Source organism: Chaetodon trifascialis, chromosome 23 (genome assembly GCF_039877785.1).
Source record: "Chaetodon trifascialis isolate fChaTrf1 chromosome 23, fChaTrf1.hap1, whole genome shotgun sequence".
Taxonomy (NCBI): Eukaryota; Metazoa; Chordata; class Actinopteri; order Chaetodontiformes; family Chaetodontidae; genus Chaetodon; species Chaetodon trifascialis.
The window spans coordinates 14,871,985-14,890,084 of record NC_092078.1 but is presented as its reverse complement, the minus strand read 5'-3'; the positions used below and the strand labels follow the sequence as shown (position 1 = coordinate 14,890,084).

Sequence of the window (18,100 nt, the reverse complement as noted above, 5' to 3'; positions counted from 1 at the left end):
TTGTTTAAATGTGAGAAACTCACTTCATCAACTTAGCAGCACGTACGCTTGGGAAACACTGAAAATGAATGGGGTACAATGCTGGAACTATTCAGCGTTTGGAACGTTTCCCACAACAGGTGCTGCCTCTGACAGAAGTCTATGAAAGTGGTGCAACTCTCTTTTTCAGCGGGTCTGGACTGTACCACACTGGGTACACATTGCTGATCCTTCATCCCACTTAGTTTCTAGATGCCAGACTAGAGTAATCTAATGTTACATAAAGCTTTCCACTTGTACAAAGGAAAATGAAGCAATTGCACATATTTTCACAGACTTTTAGGTGCACATTCATGCCTCTCATGATTGAACCTACTCTAACACTCCAATAGCTTCCCTCTATTGAAATGTTCAGGTCAAATTTTTACATTTTTATGTAATAGCTCAAAAAAACTAATTGCTGGATTGAAATATGGTTTTCAGGATGCTCATGGCCACTAAAGAGATGAACATTCTCTCTATTTCACTCCCAGTTGCACACTAACATACTGAATACAGTTACCTGGCAGAGAGAGAAATCTGTCAATAATTCTGCAACTCTGCTGTATTCTTAGCCATCCTCTGGCAATGCCATGCCATCAGTCAATTTTGTCAGTTTAATCATGCAACTTGAATAGTCTAAGTGCTTCACTGTGATAAAGAGAAAAATTTGCAAAGAATAACAATGAAATCAGAAATTGGTTACTTGCCCTTTTTATGCTGAACTGAGCTAAGCTAACCAGTAAGCAAGCTACATCTCTCAGCAATTTCAGTCAGGCAAGCAGCCTACAGCCAACTCTGACATACCCAGTCCTCTACTCCCTCCACTCCTCCCCTTCTCAGGAGTCACAGGCAAGGAAAAGGCCCAAAGGGTTGAGAGAGGCATGCTCTGCAGTAAGCAGAAACATGTTTTTCATTTAACACTGCACAGGAGGTAAAGGTCTCTATCTCGATATTTAGTCCCCGTTTTTCTCTCTTCTTCTATTTGTGCTCACTATCCTTACCACTCTGCCTTGGCACGAATATGACAAATATGAATGTATGAATATGATCAGTTACATGTTCTTTCTCACGTTACATCTAGAGGCATATTGCGTGCCCTCTTGGCATCTTGTGACTGTCTCTTTCCTGTCTCTCCCTACTGGCTCTCCTTCCTCTCTCCCTTCCCCTAATAGGAATAGATGATAGCTGCATTCTCCTCCACATCACTTCCCACAACGGACCAACTGTCCCCACACCCTGCAGCTCACCATCCCATCTCTCTATGGATACTTCCCCTGAGTTCATGGGCTGCCTATTTGACACAGCAGTCGGTGGAGCATATGAATGAAGGATGGGATGGTTTGGGTGCAATAGGCCAGCCGAGGAGGCAGACAGACAGAGCGGAAAGGAAAGCCTCAACCCACATGTGGGATTCATTTGGGTATTAGTATTACCACGGGACCTTTCTCTTCACTGACCTGTGATTTTTGGGGCTGGAAATTCTTACAGAAATGACAGAAAATTGGGTTTCCTGAAGCACTGTATGAAACAGTGTATGGGCTGGGCTAGCGAGCTCAGGGGACACATACCAAAGGTCATGATTTGGATTCAAACCTACAAAATTGTGAGCAAATTGCACATGAGCTGCAGCCTGCAAGACTATTTGGTTCCCCCCAGGAAACGACTGCTAGAGGTGAATTTTGCAGCCACCTGTTTTCCTACCTCCATAAACAAGTGCATTAGCCATTCCCAAGGCCTCAGTAAATTCATTAAAGCAGCGGGGAGTGTAACGAGGGAGACAGATAACCCCTCCTCCTGACCGACTGACAGCCAAGGTGAGCCAATGTCAAACCACAGGTTGCTCTCTGCACCCTCTCCCAACCTCATTTCCTCTCTGTCTCTGTCTGTCTCTTTTTCTGGTAGACTCTTACTGCGTTAAGTGGAAAGAGGAACATTTTTCTCTCTCCCCCATCTTCCTCCCCTTTCATTCCTTCCTTTGTCTTACCAAATCATCTCTCTTCCTCTTCCAAAAATCACTTCCATTATCTTGCCCCATTCTCTCCTCATTTCTTTTTATTGTCATCACTCCTCTTTCACCTTTACTTTATCTCCCAACTATTTACTTGTCCTTTCCCTCTGACTCAACTTACAAGTCCAAACTAACATTGTTTTGCGACTGCACTTTGCTCTTTGTATTGTGTGTAGCTGCAAATTGGTCCATAAAGTGCTAAAATAAGAAAGAGAAGAAGCAGATAAGGAGACAGTTTGCATTTATTAGCACACAAAGCACAAACAAACATACAGTAAATAACACCTTAAATGCTCCCTTGCCTTCTCACCCCCTCTCATTGCTGTGACACCCAGCAGCTGTCCCTGTGCCGTGCAGTGGCCTATTAGGACCATCTGTAGGACTGGGAAAGGCATCAGCTGCCACATCAGCACACTGACTTTACCCTTTCCTAGGTCACAGGTGGTGCCGGGGGACATCAACAAGGCACACATATGCACAAAATGTATACATACATACATACCGATATACTTATGCATTCATATACATATACATTTACATAAAACTTTCTCTCAAAGGACATGTAGGTACTCTAAAGGATACAGCATACTTGCTGAGATAGGTATTGCTGAGACTGTTGATTCAATTCAATATATCTTTATTAGTCCTGCAAGGGGAAACTCCAAACTCCAATCTCCAATCTCCAAATTCCAAAAAATTGTCGAAGCTGTTGTGCAAAATGTATTGATGAATACTTAAAACACAAGTTTCTAATTTGATATAGTCTAACCTACTTAGATGTAGTCCTGCACACTGACACACACAGGCACATGGTGTTGTACTGCAATTGCATAGCAAGCACAACTGCTATCCTATGATACTCCATAAATCACTATGGTATTTCCTTCACTGAAAAATGTTGCATGTGCCATCAGACAAAATTTATGCGCTTCAAAAGAGCTTACATAGATATTACGCAGCTACCTTTAGTGCACTAAGAGGCTTGGGCTTAACACTCCATGACCTCATCACTACATTTACACCATGACCTGATGCAAAAACCTGCAGCCCAAACATCAAAGGGCCCCAGTCAGCAGTTCTCACCCTAAGCCTCTATTATGCTGGTCTCAAGTCTGGCTTGCTTTTTCTTTTTTTATCAGAAAAAAAAAAAAAAAAAGCAATGCTAGATGCAAAGAGTACGGTGAGGGAGAAAAGAGAACGGTCGTGGGAAGAAGTGGAAGGAGAGGAGAAAGTCCTGCACAGTCATCACTAGGGGGGCTGAGGCTGTAAATCACACATAATCATAGTAGTGTTATCCCACAAGGCCCGCAAGCCCTTCCTACTGGCTTCACACAAGTCAATAATTAATAAAAACCGCAGTTCAAGCAACCACCAGCCAAACACACACACACACACACGCAAACAACAGTTGTATTTAGAAATGGGCTTGACTGGGTCGTTTCATGGTTGTTTACTTCCTGAGAGCTGCCATTAATTTCTGCAACAGCAGTGAGTAAAAGTATAAGCACTGTCAGGAAGGTAAACAATGACAGGGCCAAAGCAGGCTAACAATTAGAGAGAGAAAGACACAGAAAGGTGGAGGCAGAGAGGGAGAAAAAGATAGCATAGTTCAAATGTGCTCAGTTCAAGTCCCCCTGAACACACACACACACACACACACACACACACACACACACACACACACACACACACACACACACACACACACACACATACACACCTCTAATCCATCATAAAAAGCCAGAGCAGCAGTCCTTCTGCAGGGAGCTGTCCAGGGAGCTCTACCTACAACAAACTCAGAGTGCACACCTTGTATATGGGACATACACACACACACACACACACACACACACACACACACACACACACACACACACACACACACACACACACACACACAGAAAGTGACAACTGTGCTGCAAAGTGTGTAGAAGTAAGCCCTGAAAGGACAGCTCCTCTGTGTTACAGTAGAAAAAAATTACAGAGGCAGAGTGAGCAGCAGTCCAAGTTCTGGAGCTATCCAAGGTGCTGAAACCCTCTCACTCCCTCAGAAACAATTGGCTGGATAGGACGCAGAGTGGAGGCAGAGTGGGCTGAGCAGAGGAACTGTCCAAGGTAATGAATCAACAGCACGGTTCCCCTCTCAGCACTTGTTACATTCACATGCATGGAGTAAGCCACTGTCAGACTGTTTATTTATATCTTTGATACTATGCAATTGAATTTCCCTTCTGCTATGAAGAGGGCTGCTGGCTGAATTTTCTTGTTTACAGACAAAATGGACCACCATCCAAGAAGTCCAGGAATTGGAATCAGTACAGTAGAAACAGTAGCAATAAAAACATATTAATAGTGATAATCGAAATGGTGCAACAATATATGTAACATTACAAATGCGTCTGCCCTTGTTATAGTCTTGCATCATTTTCAAGATGTTAAATAACCAACTATATAAAAGTATGTACGGGAAAACAAATTTAGAATTAATATCAACAGTGCTCTTATATTTCACCAATCAGAAACATAATGGTGATTCAGTCTGAGCAACAGTGAAAAGAATCCATGGCTAAAGAGGGCTCCTGGAAGTGTAAATAAAAAGGCTCAGGAGCACAGCAGGATCAGAACACGGTGCACATACTTAACTTTCCATTAATATTGTACTGTGTATTGACTGTGTAAAAAGATTTCTATTTAAAAAGTTGGTTTCATGTTCTCCAGAGCTGCAATGATGAAATATGAGGGCAACGGTTTACACTGTACCGATCGATTTTGAGAGTTTTGTAGCGCAATTAAAAGTCTAAATTTAATTCATTATTGATATCTACGCTCAACTGACATCTACCTGCTATTCTATTAGACACTATGTTTTGCAGTTAGAGGGAGCAAATTACCTAAAAATGTTAAACGTTTTGACTTAGTTTTTCTATAAAAAAAGTGGCTAAATCCTGAACATGTGAGCTATGGTACGGAGAACAGGTTGCAAGATATACAGTTAAAAGTAAGACATATTTGTGCAAGTAAGTGTTAAACACAAGGTTGGATGACTAACCTGGGTATGTGAGACTGACAGACCAGTGTGGGAGAGACGAAACAACACATGCAGGTAGAGATCTGTCCATTGTGCTGACAGCAGTCCACAATATAGTGGCAGTGCTGGGAGCTGTCTGTGAAGTATGTGGTGCTGAAGTGCACCAAAGGACTGTGTGCACAAAGCATTTCCTTGCTTGATGGCCATGGAGTCCTCACAGCCTATCCCACAGTGCATCTTGCACCCATTGTTTCTGGTTCAGCTCTCCCGCTCTGAACCAGAGATGCTGGAGGTGGCAATGCACTGTGGAATGTGCCAGAAGCACTTAATGACATCAAGGAAGGTCACTGAAATTCTCAGAGCTGACACTCAGCATTTAACTGCAGGTTGATAGAGGAGATATGAACAAAGGTACAGGGGAAAGATATTTGATGTCTGGGTGTGGGTTAGGTTTGTCTTTACTCATGCATGAAATAGGCAAATGAAGCTTTGTTGAGAATCTTCTTTTTGTTTCCACTTCATCCATTGTGGCCTGACATGGCCTGATTTTCAGCTCTCTCCTTCACTCAGATATCAATGTAAATGCATTCTACAACTGACTGGATGCATACAGGCTCCAGCTGGTTTTAGCTTCCAAATTTCAAACAGTAAAAAACATGACAGCTGGTCTGAAATAGTTCAGATTTCCAGCTATTCATGAAATGAAGAACAAGGTATGTTAACAAAAATGTGTTTTTTTTTTCCTTGCATTTATATCTGTGATTCATTTGACAATGTTTAAATAGTTGTTCACAGGGTTTTCTGGATTTCAGGAGGTTGCGAATCATATCATCATCTTTGCACTCACCATATTTTGCTGATTGTCCCAGGACACATAGGTTTGTTTTCCTGACTTAAATGTCATAGCACAAACTGAGCTTGTGAGGTATAGCATGGCCTTGTATGCCTATATATATATACACCGTAAAGGTGTGGTATTCATTTATATGGCCACTTCTCTGGAGCAAGTATTGGCGATGTTAATATTAATATTAATGTAGCCAGAATGTTGAACGAATAAGATATCCCAACAGGAATATCCAATCTCACATTCCTATTAAATGTATTCAGGCATCATCAAGAGACCAATGATGTTTTCTGCCATTAATAATGGATGATTTTGAAACTGCTGATGTGATCATTTTGCAAATTTATGATGAAGTCCATGGAAATCGTGAAAAGAAACCACTGTACTGTGAGAATGGAGCTACTTCATTCCTGCTTCTTCCCTCCCTGAGAACACAAAAAGGATAATCGAGGCAGAAGATGGAGATGTTAATGCTGGAGGAGAGAACAACACACTCACTCTCTCTCCTCGGTGACTTGCTCGAGGCAACACAGGTGTGACTAAGTCTTATAGATTCATGGCTGATGGCAGAGCAGGGTTAGCGAGTGAATAGTGGGTAACTGGAGCAAAGTGCCCGCTTGCAGATAGCAGCATCCTTGGAGAAAATGGCTTGGCAACAGAGAGAGCTTTCGATCGATAATGCTCTGAAAAAGTTTGATAGGGCTTTGGTGGGGCAGACTTTTCAACACAGCATCTGTGTCTTGGAAGACCTCGGAGGTCTGCTGGGCTCCTATGATCTGCCTGTGTTTGTCTTTTTTTCTATCTCTCTTCCCCCTTTTTCTTATTTTCTATGTTGGTATCTTTCTCTGATTCTCTCTCAGCCTGGAAGCCATTCACTGTGATGATATTGATCTTTCTTCTTACTGTATCATGGACATTACCACCCGACAGTATTTCTGGTATGATATTTGTTCTGTGAGGATAATCTTGAACACGCTTGTGTGTTCTTATCCGCATTAACCTTGTTTGTTTTTTATTTTATATAGGCATTTGTCTCGTTGCATTTCAACTGGATGAAAGTGGCACTGAGTGAGTGTATACATCAAATGAAAATAATTCAGGTAAAATTCTGAGGTAGAAGTTTAGCCTTAACGATGGTGCCGCATGAGTGGCGGTTAGTTACAGCAGCTCAGACTGTTTTCCTTTGTCTTAGTGTGTGTTTGTCATGTGACGAAGTGCAGTAAGCTAGCTGCTAGCTGTTAAAATTCAGGCATGTTATCTCTCAAGGGAGTTCTCACGTGTCATCACAATAACAATGTACATCCCCCCAATGCTGCAGCAGCATGCAAGCTCCTACACACTGTAGTTTCACAGCTGCAGACATTGCATCACCAGGCTCTCCTCCTCATCTCTGAAGATTTCAGTCGCGCTTCCCTGTCCTCCATTCTCCCCTCCTTCACCCAGTATGTTAAATGCAACACCAGGGACAAAAGAACACTGGACTCACTGTTTGCAAACACTAAGGATGCTTACAGCGCTTCACTTCTCCCCTCACTGGGCCGTTCCGATCACAACCTGGTTCATCTGCTCCCTGCATGCGTACCTTTGATGAATAAACAACCACCAACATTCAGGTATGTAAGAAGATGGCCAGAGGAGTCCAGGATGGCACTGAGGGACTGGTTTGAAACAAATGACTGGGATGTGTTGTGCAGTCCACTCGGGGAGGACATCGAAAGTTTAACAACCTGTATTATGGATCAAATTAACTTCTGTGTGGAAAACACTGTGCCTACAAGGAAGGTACAGTGTTTCCCAAACAACAAAAACTGGGTGTCCCCGGAACTGAAAGCCCTATTGAATGAGAAGAAGCGTGTCTTTAGATCAGAGGACAAAAATGCAGACGAGGGTGCAGAGGGAGCTGAAAAGGGAGATAAGGAGAGGAAAGGACAGTTACAGGAGGAGCCTCTCCATAAAAGCAGATCAGGTGAGGAAGATGAAGGATGGCATCAGCTCCAGACTCCTGAGGGACTGTGCAGATCTCTCTGCACGGTTGTTCTTCATGTCTTCAACATGAGGCTCAGTCTGGAGAGTTCCAGCCCTGTGGAAGACTCCCTGTGTGGTTCCAGTCCCAAAGACTGTGCATCCCAGAGAGCCCAGCCACTTCTGGTTGGTAGCCTTAACTTCTCACCTGATGAAGAAGATGAAAAGTTTATACTGAACCACCCCGTCACCTGGCTAGCAGCAAGCTGGACCCCCTACAGTTCACATATCGACCAGGCATTGGTGTGAAAGACGCAGTCATCTACCTGCTTCACAGATCCTTTTCTCACCTGGAGAACACTGGGAGCACAGCGAGGGTCATGTTTTTTGACTTCTCCAGTGTTTTCAACACAATCCAGCCATCACCGCTCAAGGGGAAACTTGAAGGTGCTGCTTTAGACACAACACTGACAGCTGTCTCATCCAGAAGTTCTCTGATGATACAGCCATTGGACGTGTATCACAGGGGAATGAACTGGAGAACAGGGAGGTCATAACCAACTTGGTCAGCTGGTGTGAACTGAGCCATCTGCACATAAATGCCAGGAAGACAAAGGAGGTGGTGACATTGGACATTGAGACTGTGAATGAGTACAGATACCTTGGTGTTCAACTACAAACTGGACTGGACAAACAGCATGGATGTCATGTACAGAAAGGGCCAAAGTCATCTCCACCTGCTAAGAAGACTGACATCCTTCAGAGTATGTAGGTTAAAAACATTTAATGGCTCTGTGGTGGCATCTGCAGTTTTCTACGCAGTGGTCTGCTGGGGCTATGGAAGCTCTGAGAGCGACAGAAAAAGACTAAACAAACTGGTCAGGAGAGCTGGCTCTGTGCTGGACTGTCCTCTGGACAGCATTGAGGAGGTGGGTGAGAGGAGGATGATAGCTGACATCAATCATGGACAATCCATCCTACCCCCTGCATGAAATGGTGGGGGGCTTACGCAGCTCTTTCAGTAACAGACTGCTGCATCCACTGTAAGATACTACTGCAGGTCATTCCAACAGCTGTCAGACTGTTTAACTCCAGCATCATTTAATGTAGCACTGTGTTGATGTTGTTTCCCATTTCAACATCACAAAGCGGCTGTTTTTCTGTGCTACTGTTATTTATGCTAATATATGCTCACATCCATTATATCTTGTGCAATTTTTTTACTGTGTTGTATATTTTTTTCAGCTGTGCAATAGTACAAATAGTATTTATTAACCATATTTGGCTTGTGCAATTCAATGTTCTTTTTTATGGAACAGCATTTCGAAAGTGCATTTCAACATATGCCAATGGTAGATTATTCATAAAATTCTTCATAAAAAACGCAACAGATAATTCTTTGTTGACCCTGCACCCTTTTTATCTTTGATCCTTCTATGCGACTGTTTTTGCCTGTATTATCTTATCTTGTCGTAGTCTATTCTGTAAATTCAGGTGATGGTGTCTTCAGCTTAATGCTAACTCAGCCCAAGAAAATACATCAGAAAACTGAAAAAGGGTGACTGACCGACAGGCCACAGCAGTGGTGGAAATCCCTGATACATTCCCAGGGATTCACTCTGTCAAAACAGGCACAAGCATCTCTGTTGCTAATACCATCTGTGACAGACACACACGCAGGCAGGCACACACACACACACACACACACACACACACACACACACACACACACACACACACACACACACACACACACACACACACACCCTTCCTGTCTCCCACACACCACAGCTTGCTGTATACCAGGGGCCATGTCAAATTGCAGAGTTATTCCATGGACCCACTGCGGAGTGGGAGGCACAAGTCACCATACATGCCAGCCCCCAAACACCCAGGCCAAATGGTGTGTCACAACAGCTTGGAAGAGAGGGAAAACACTGATGAAACCTGGACTGCTCCCTTCGGAAATGGGAGAGAGACATAGAAACAGAAAGCAAATGAGACAGAGACGAGAGACGAGAGAGAGAGAGAGAGAGAGAGAGAGAGAGAGAGAGAGAGAGAGAGAGAGGAGAGAGAGAGAGAGAGATTTGGAAACCTGGTAAGTGCTAAACCCCCACAATTAGCACCACTGATGGGAAGAGTGGCTCTGATCCCAAAACAATCAGATCTGGGCTTATTTTATCTCTGGGCCATCATTTCAAAAGCTGTAGCTTTGGACATCTTCAGACTGCAACTAAACTCTAAAACACTGATTAATTCAACTAGTACTGGCTATAATAATATTCTACGTTGTATAACAAGTGATGCTACAGCTTGGCATCTGTGATGTCGGAGCTGTGGTGTTCTTGATGGTGATTCACCCAGTCTGTGCGATAACGTAACATCCTGTGTTTTGTGCTCATGATGGTTCAGATTTTGCAGGTGGCACTATTCTTTTTCTTTCCTTTTTTGGCGCTAGATATGATCCATGATAGCTATTTCTGCTCATCCTATCTCAACAGTTGCTCTAGTTAAAGAAATCACTGCTGGCGAAACTGGAAATGTACAGTAATCACTTTCATGTACTGCATCAGACTAGTAGGGGATGGGCATCTTGCATTAGGTTGTGAATCACAAGTATACATTTTGAATGGTTCCCTGATTCATAATCTTAAAAAGAGTGGGGGAGAAAAACTTACACAACAGTCTGCACTGTGCACTGAACAGATAAAAATGTTCAAGTATGGTGAGGGACATGGTCCAAAAGACTAAAGAAAAGCCTGCACTGCATCAGAGCAGTTAGTCAGCAAGTCTCACTAAAGCTATCTGGACGGATGGTTGGATTGAAACGGCTGGACTAAGATGGAGGGAGAGACGGACGGTCTGAGAGTCTGCTCTCCCTCTCTCTCCTTCCTCCTCCCCTCCTTTCCTCTTACCATCATTCTGACACATTCAGGATTCGTGTCTCTGCTTTTCCCCTTCAAACTGCAAAAGCAGCAGCCGAAGTGGCAGATCTGCACAAATGTGACACAGGCCTCATTTGCCCCGACAAACAGGAAAATGGCAAAAATCTGCATCAACACTAGAGAAGCTATTAAAACTAAAGTTTGAAACAGAGCATATGGTGCAAATAAAAATTAACACCGTAGCTATCATACATTCAATTTTCCACAACAAAAAAACGGAAAAAAAACACCCCCCGAAAAACAAAGATAGCAAGATAGACAACAACTATAAAAACACAATAAAGCTAAATGTGATTGAATTTTAGTGCCCATTTCATTTCAGTGTTACTCCCTTGAATCACAAAATGGTGTCAGCAGTCATTGCTCAATTGTGCTTCTCTATTCCTGGCTCATTACAACTGAGAGAATAGTGCTGGATAATTGTTTGACCCTGCCTGCTCAACCTACGTCCTTGGCTGCTGAGAGCACTCAACGTGAGAGTTCTATGGGATAAATGGCGGCTATTCCCACACTCTGCCCTGTGGCTGTCTGCAAACAGAGCGCCATCGTATCAGTGACAAGGGAAGCCTGATGAAGGTACGCTGACTGCACAAACCCAATGCAGGCCCCAGCAGCAGCAGCAGCACCTCTCTAAAAGGACCCATTGTGCCCCGCCAAAGCCTTTCCCTCTCTGCAGTGAAGTGGCCATTGTGGCACGTAGAATAGCCATCCCTCTCCATCGCCTGGCAGGGAAAGTGCTGTCGTGTTGAGGCTGAGTGTGGCCACGGCTGCAGCAGTACACAGTATCTCAATATCATGACCCCCATCAGCCCCCCGAGTGCCTCCTGACGCTCAGCCCGTCCTTTCTACAGGTGGGGGACAATCCAGACCTAATTTCAGCCAGTGAATAGAGCGTAAGGAACAGGTGCGTTCTGGTAATGGAAATAGCAACATCTCAAAATGTAGCTACAGGTAGACTTGTAAACTTGTGAAGTTTTTTGCACGTGTGGCTCAAATTTGAACATATTGTGTTGATTTGGCAGCAGGGGTGGATCTGTGAAAATATATTCATCCGTGACAGGACGAACAAGGGCCTTATGGATTTCTAGGAGGTGAATAAACAGCGGTGGAGTGCATCATTCTCTTAAGGGTACTTGAATGAAAGCAATACTTTGAGTTTTTCAAGGTGCTCTGCTGAGAGTCAGCTAAGGAGTTGGGAGGAGGAGTTCAAAAGAAGAAAAAACATAAACAGAAACACTACAAGTGTTGAAAGGCCATCTGAGGAAGCTCTACTGGCTGCATGTCCATGGCCATAGCTGCAGCTCATGTGTGACTCATACAAATCACTGCACTGAACACAAGCTCGTTTATATATGAAGCGATGACTCTCAACTTTCCTTGGACTCTCCATATTTCCTGCACCTTATAAAATATTGTATATCATTCCAGTGGGAAAACAACCTCCTAATATGCTTTGTTGACCACAGGACAAATTAATTAAACATTCCCTGAGAGGAAAAGAAAAAAGGCTTATCATGGATTAGCTTGCATTTGATTGCATAAGGTTCTGTCCAAATAGCAAGAAAGTGACTGATGGTAATGTCCAGCACTTGTCTTTGGAAGCAAATGCTATTGTGTAGTTAGATATGCAAGTGTTATGCAAACAAATTACATGATTATGCAAAACTAGAAATAGTGTGGATGAGTGATATCCCACAGCATAAGGATTAGTTACTAACACCCACTCTTCAATTATGAGCATAAAACTCTTATGTGGGGTTTTTTGTGTCCCATATCCCTGTTATGCAACCTGCTCCACTTTGAAATAGGATCCTTTCACAGCTAACCACATGCTAGCGTACCCTGGAATGGATGGGTACACTTGAATTCTAGATGGGGACGGTCTTGGTGCTCATGTATGAAGAGCTAAATGAGGCTCAGAACAGGCTCTGCAGTGCAAAAGGCCACCACTGTTTACTACTGACTCTGAGAGGAAGGACTATCTTCAGGTTGCAGGTGAACATGATACATCATCATCAACAGTGAGGTTACATCAGCTCGTTTTGTCCGGAACATGCCCTTCCAAATGGGGAGGTAGGGAGTCTGGGGTGATATTTTTAAACCTGAGAAACAGCAGCTGCCTTTGCGCTGGAGTAATTTAGGTTAAACAGCTCACTGGCAGGTGCTAAAGAGATACGTCCCACACCTGAAACAGAAGCTGCCCCTAAAAATCTCTCAGGCCAAGAGCTCTCTTAGGTCCACTTTGGTTTAACACCTGAGGGAGATGACATTCGAGGTGAGGCTGAAAAGAGAAAAGACGCACACATGACAAAGTGACTTGAAATGTCTGTATTATTTCTCTATTATTGATACTTCCCCATTCTCTTTTAGAAATTCCAGCTTGACTGTAGCATCAAGGATCTTGCTTGAGCCTCTTAAAAGGCGAGCAATATGGTAATGCAAATATTTCAAATCAGGCTCTCACTGGAGGCTACAAAGAACATCTTCATTAATTCATTGGCAGTGCCTGCTTTTTGGTGGTTACTCAGATTTGAAAAAGGGGGCTGGGATTACAATACTTTCAACTATTTGAGAGAAGAAAAAAAAAATCCTCATCCAAGATTCAGATGTACTTACAAGCTCTGCTGAATGAATTCATGACCCAATCTTTGTGGAATACAGTAGAGTATGTGGCACAGATCCAGGATTTTCAGCACCCAAGTCTCTCACTTCTCCTCAATTAGAAAGACCAAAGGCAAGTTGCTAAAAGCAGCGCAGTGCTTTAAACTTGACTGGTGTCATCATACGACAGTTTTGTGCCTTTTCCTCTGCAACCGACAGCACGACAAGAATGTAGAAACTTTGAGATCCTCAATAATGGATGTCCTGCCAGACTGACTAATATTAGTCCCAATTTAGACATGGATATCCTATCAGCGTGGCTAAACAGGAGGGAAGGTCGTAACCTGATCAGATCGACAGGCCATGCTGTATCCTCTCTTGCCTCCTGTTTCGCTCCGTCTACTGGCTCCTTCTGTTTCTCTCACAAATCCATCCATGCAATCACTCAGGACAATGACAAGTTTTCCGTCCATCTTTCATTCGTAGGCTCTTCCACATCTACTCTGCTACTGCTTAATCAAAGGAGAAAAGCTTTAGAAGGGTGAAAGAAAGAGCAGGCCGGGCATGTCTTCCCTCATCATGGCCCCCACAGCTAAAATGGAGGGCGTGATGAGGAGTAGGGCGAAATCTTTCATTTTCCTATTGCATTCCCTCCCCTTTTTTATGTAAGTTAAAGTGTCTGCCTTCTTTATAGCTCCCCTAAGCTCCCCTTAACCTCTCATCTCCCCCTCTCTGCAGGTGAATGGTGGACGGATGAACGGGAAGATGGATGAGTGCCGGTGAACGGCAGAAGAGTGAGTTAATGAGGCAGATTGCTCTCTTTGCCGCCGTGCGAGGGATTACAGGAAGATTACCCATTCTGATTCTCTTCTCTTCCAATTTCACTCTCTCAGTCTCTGTGGTGGTAAACTGGAGGGGCGCGGCAGGGCGGGGAGGGGTGTGGGGATGGTGTGAGTGCCCATTTTCGATAGAGGTGAGATAGAAGACAGTGCCTCGGCTCTCTGTCAGGGGAAAATGACAGCTGCTCAAAACACTGACCTGTGAACAGATAGAGTTTCTGACTGATGCCTCCAATCTGACAGCTGCTTCGAGGGCTGCGCTTGGCCTAAATATACCCAGCATGAGACTGAATATCTTATAAGTCACACGAGATCCAGCTCCTTCATCAAGTTCATTCACTGGGATAAAGTCTAACAAACTGGGTCTAAAGATTACACCCACAGAAGCCCACATAGTGGACACGTTACAATAAGTCACATTATGCATTTGAAAAGGTGTTGTTTTTCTGCAGTGTTCAAATGGCATGCTGATTGTGTGTTGACCCAGAATGATGGCATTTGAGTTGAAAAGCTGGAGATTTGTATTCAGGGAAGTTGTTGGAAGGCTCGTGTCAGAGGGATGAGTGAAAACAAAGAGAAGCACAGGACCTCAAATCCACTTTTTGCACTCACTGAATAACAAACAGTGAAAAGGTCTGGAGAAATTATTCAAATTGCAGGGGAATTTGCAATTATTATAAGTCATCTCAACCCACAAAGGCAATGTTAAGCACCTTTCATGAAGTGCACTGAAAGCTGTGAGAACAAAAGTGGAATCATGTATGGGCCCATTTTCTGCCGGCAGTGTCTGCTCAGTGTGTATTGTTATAAAGGGGAGAAGCTATTTAGTATTTCCAAAGCCATTGTCAAAATAGTCGTCAGACTGAACTGATGATGAAATCATTTTTGTGAGGTTTTTTTTGGCCAACAGCTGGATGCCAAATTGTGCTTGGGAAAAGTCACACTGGTGCCGTAATTCTGTGGTTGAATGACAATCAAAATGCCTGCAGAAAAGTACAGAAAAAACAGATTTTTGACACCTCGAGTGCCAGCGAAGTCCTTCAGCATAACCTTTTGTCCTAGCTTCATGAGTCCACACATTTCTGGCCTGAGCACACAACCAGGAAATGAGTCACATCACCATGGTTGATTTCGAGCATTCATTTGCATTAAGAAGACAGCTGGCTCAATAAGCACGACCACTTCCTGTGTGTGGCTCAGCCAATCATCTTGACTGTGTTGCATCTTCTTCCCCTTCAAGCAATGAATTCAGGTCAGTCAATCAGAGCTGGGACACTTCTCTGTATTTATCAAACTTCATTACAGTGAGCACGATGTGAACATCTTTTTTTCTCACTGTTATTTAGCTTTCAAATTAAACATAAAGTGTATTATTGCCATTTTCCTATAGATGTGTTACCAACTTGCCACATTTTCCAGCAAGAAAGATGGAAATACTGTGAAAAATGACAAGCAATTGGTTTCATACTTATTGTGACAAAAATGCCACGGCTATGGAGTAAAAAGACACAGTAGGTCAGTTTCCCCACTGGCATTTCCAGGGACTCTCCGTTTGAGATGTCTGTTTTCCTCCTCTCTGTGGTCGCATCCTTGCCATCCGCCTCTGCGCCGCCGAACTCGGAAGCGTCAGCTCGGTTTAATTATTGTAAGTGGAACTAACCCCACTTGTATCGCATAAACAAGGATCTACCGATTTGTAGTACTTGCTATTTATCCCCTGGTTCGGGGATTTTATGTAGAGACACCGTTACGCACCCCAGTGGGCGTTTGGCGACACGGTGGCGCAGGAGTCGCATACAGTCGCAGTATAGTCGGCGCAACATAGAGCCCCAAATATCCACGCACTGAACACGCTTGTATTTATAACACATTGCGCTGACCGCGTTGGCTTAGAGAAAACACTTCTGAGGAGCATTAACACCACAGAGTGTCGGATCACAGTCAGTCTGCCTTTCAGGAGCTAATTGCAATGCAGCTGTTCAGTAAAGAAAGTATACCCGCCGGTGGCCTAATTTTCCGTGTCATAAAAATTTTATTGTAGCGTTTTCAAGGTAAATTCGTGAAAAAATGGTAGATAGATAATAATAAATGCAGCCGATGACGCCATAAGTCACGAATCTACTCTGTAGTGGGTAAAATTCCAGCAAATGTTCAATTCAGGGATTTGGAGTGAAGGAGAAGTACGTGTACAAGTAAGCAGACTGTGTGCGTGTGTGACAATTAGGCCACATGTAATATCAATATCATACACGGCATGTCTCACTTGCTTCAATTTAGGCAAATATTTTATTCTTAGCTATTAAAAAAATACAATAGCTGAATGAGTGACGGAACCTGTAAGAATAACCCCTCAGAAGTCTTCTGGACATCGCGTGAACACATCCACAGCTCATAGAAGGAAAAAAAAAACTGACTTTCACCGTGCAGAGTGATTTGGGGATTTTTTTTTTTTCTTCTGCCGAATTCACACGCTGTCACGCGTGGCTTCAAAACATATATGTCCGTCATTTCCCCCACACCGGATTCAACGTGTCTGCTCCCAGAGCCGCAGAAAACAAACAGCAGACCTCAAATCCACTCGCCTCCCAAATCTCCTCCAAATATTGACCCATTACGCATCGTTTGCTGCTGGCTCCCTCTCAACAAAACAAAGCCAACAAATGTTCATTAGACTATGTGAGTGTGTAGATATATTTTAATTCCCGGCATCACCTGTCATCATTTGAAGAGCATTCGCAAAGAGTGACAAATCCTCACAGCCAGAAGAAAAGCCACAGAAGCATACAGTCACAGCAAAGAGGAGAAAAGTCCTTACTTGTGTTTTGCGGCAATCCCTCCGATATTATTCTCCAGACTTGGGGAGGTTTGTAAATATCCCTGGATATAGCCTGGGTGCAATTTACGCTTCTGTGTTTCTTTTTTATCCAGAGCGTTGAGCAGACCAGAACGCAGTTTTTCTTCCCCCCCTCTCTCCTTCAAGACAGATGTGAACGGTCCTGGCCGAGTCGCTCCACCTGCATCCCTGCCGTCAAGCCAACCAGAAGGCAGACAAAGCAACTTCTGATTCTTCTCTTCAAATGAAAACTCCTACATTCATATGTATCGCTGGGGCTTTTATTTTGGAGGTCCGGGCGCCGTGTTTCTCGTGGCTGCTGCTGGGTGTCTCTGGGTGCTTTGACGCATCTCCACCTGCATCCACTCGAATCGGAAACACAGCGGCATCAGCAGCAGTTGCAGCGGCACCGCACTGGGGAGGCCGCCCACAGAGACACGCCCCGCTCCGGCTGGAGAAGGCTGTCTCACCCTAGGCGAGGGAGACGGGAGGGCAGGGCTGGATGCGCTGTTCAAAATACTCCACTTTCCCATGACCTGACAGTGCTGTGAGGACTTCAGACATTTTTAAACAGCGTGGTCAAAGATGAAAGTGAATGTAATTATTAAACATAACCCAGGGAACAAGCTGATCTAGTGAGTGATTTCAAGAAAAAAAAAAAAAAAAAAATCAAAGAAGGGAATGAAATTCAAAGGAAAAATCTGTTAGAGTCACACAAAAATCTACAAATCTCCCCAAAGTGCAACATACTGAGTTAATGTGTAATTTGCTGATTGTGAAGGCTGGTCACAGCTGCCTCCAGTAATGATATCAAAGATGACATGTCATGATCCTAATTATATAAACTACATTGTCTGAGTCAGAATGGAGCAATTACTAATGAGCCACAAACTTATTTGTGTTAAGACATAACTATCAACTGGCCTGCTACTATTATTTACTAATGACTGTCACATTTCTGCAGGCAATTATGTAAACAGTGGGTCCATGAGCTTCATTTGATCATCATCATGAAG

The 18,100-nt window shown here is 43.6% G+C and overlaps 1 protein-coding gene across 5 annotated transcripts in view; it reads right to left on the bottom strand.

Annotated features, from left to right (window-relative positions):
* Positions 1 to 17,297, bottom strand: part of nrxn2b (neurexin 2b) — a 636,019-nt gene extending 618,722 nt beyond the window's left edge. For all 5 annotated transcript variants that reach the window (XM_070993325.1, XM_070993329.1, XM_070993328.1 and 2 more), the window contains exon 1: positions 17,067 to 17,297. The gene's annotated coding sequence lies outside the window, so the exon portion shown is untranslated. The remainder of the gene's footprint in view (positions 1 to 17,066) is intronic.
* Positions 17,298 to 18,100: the final 803 nt, after the last annotated feature.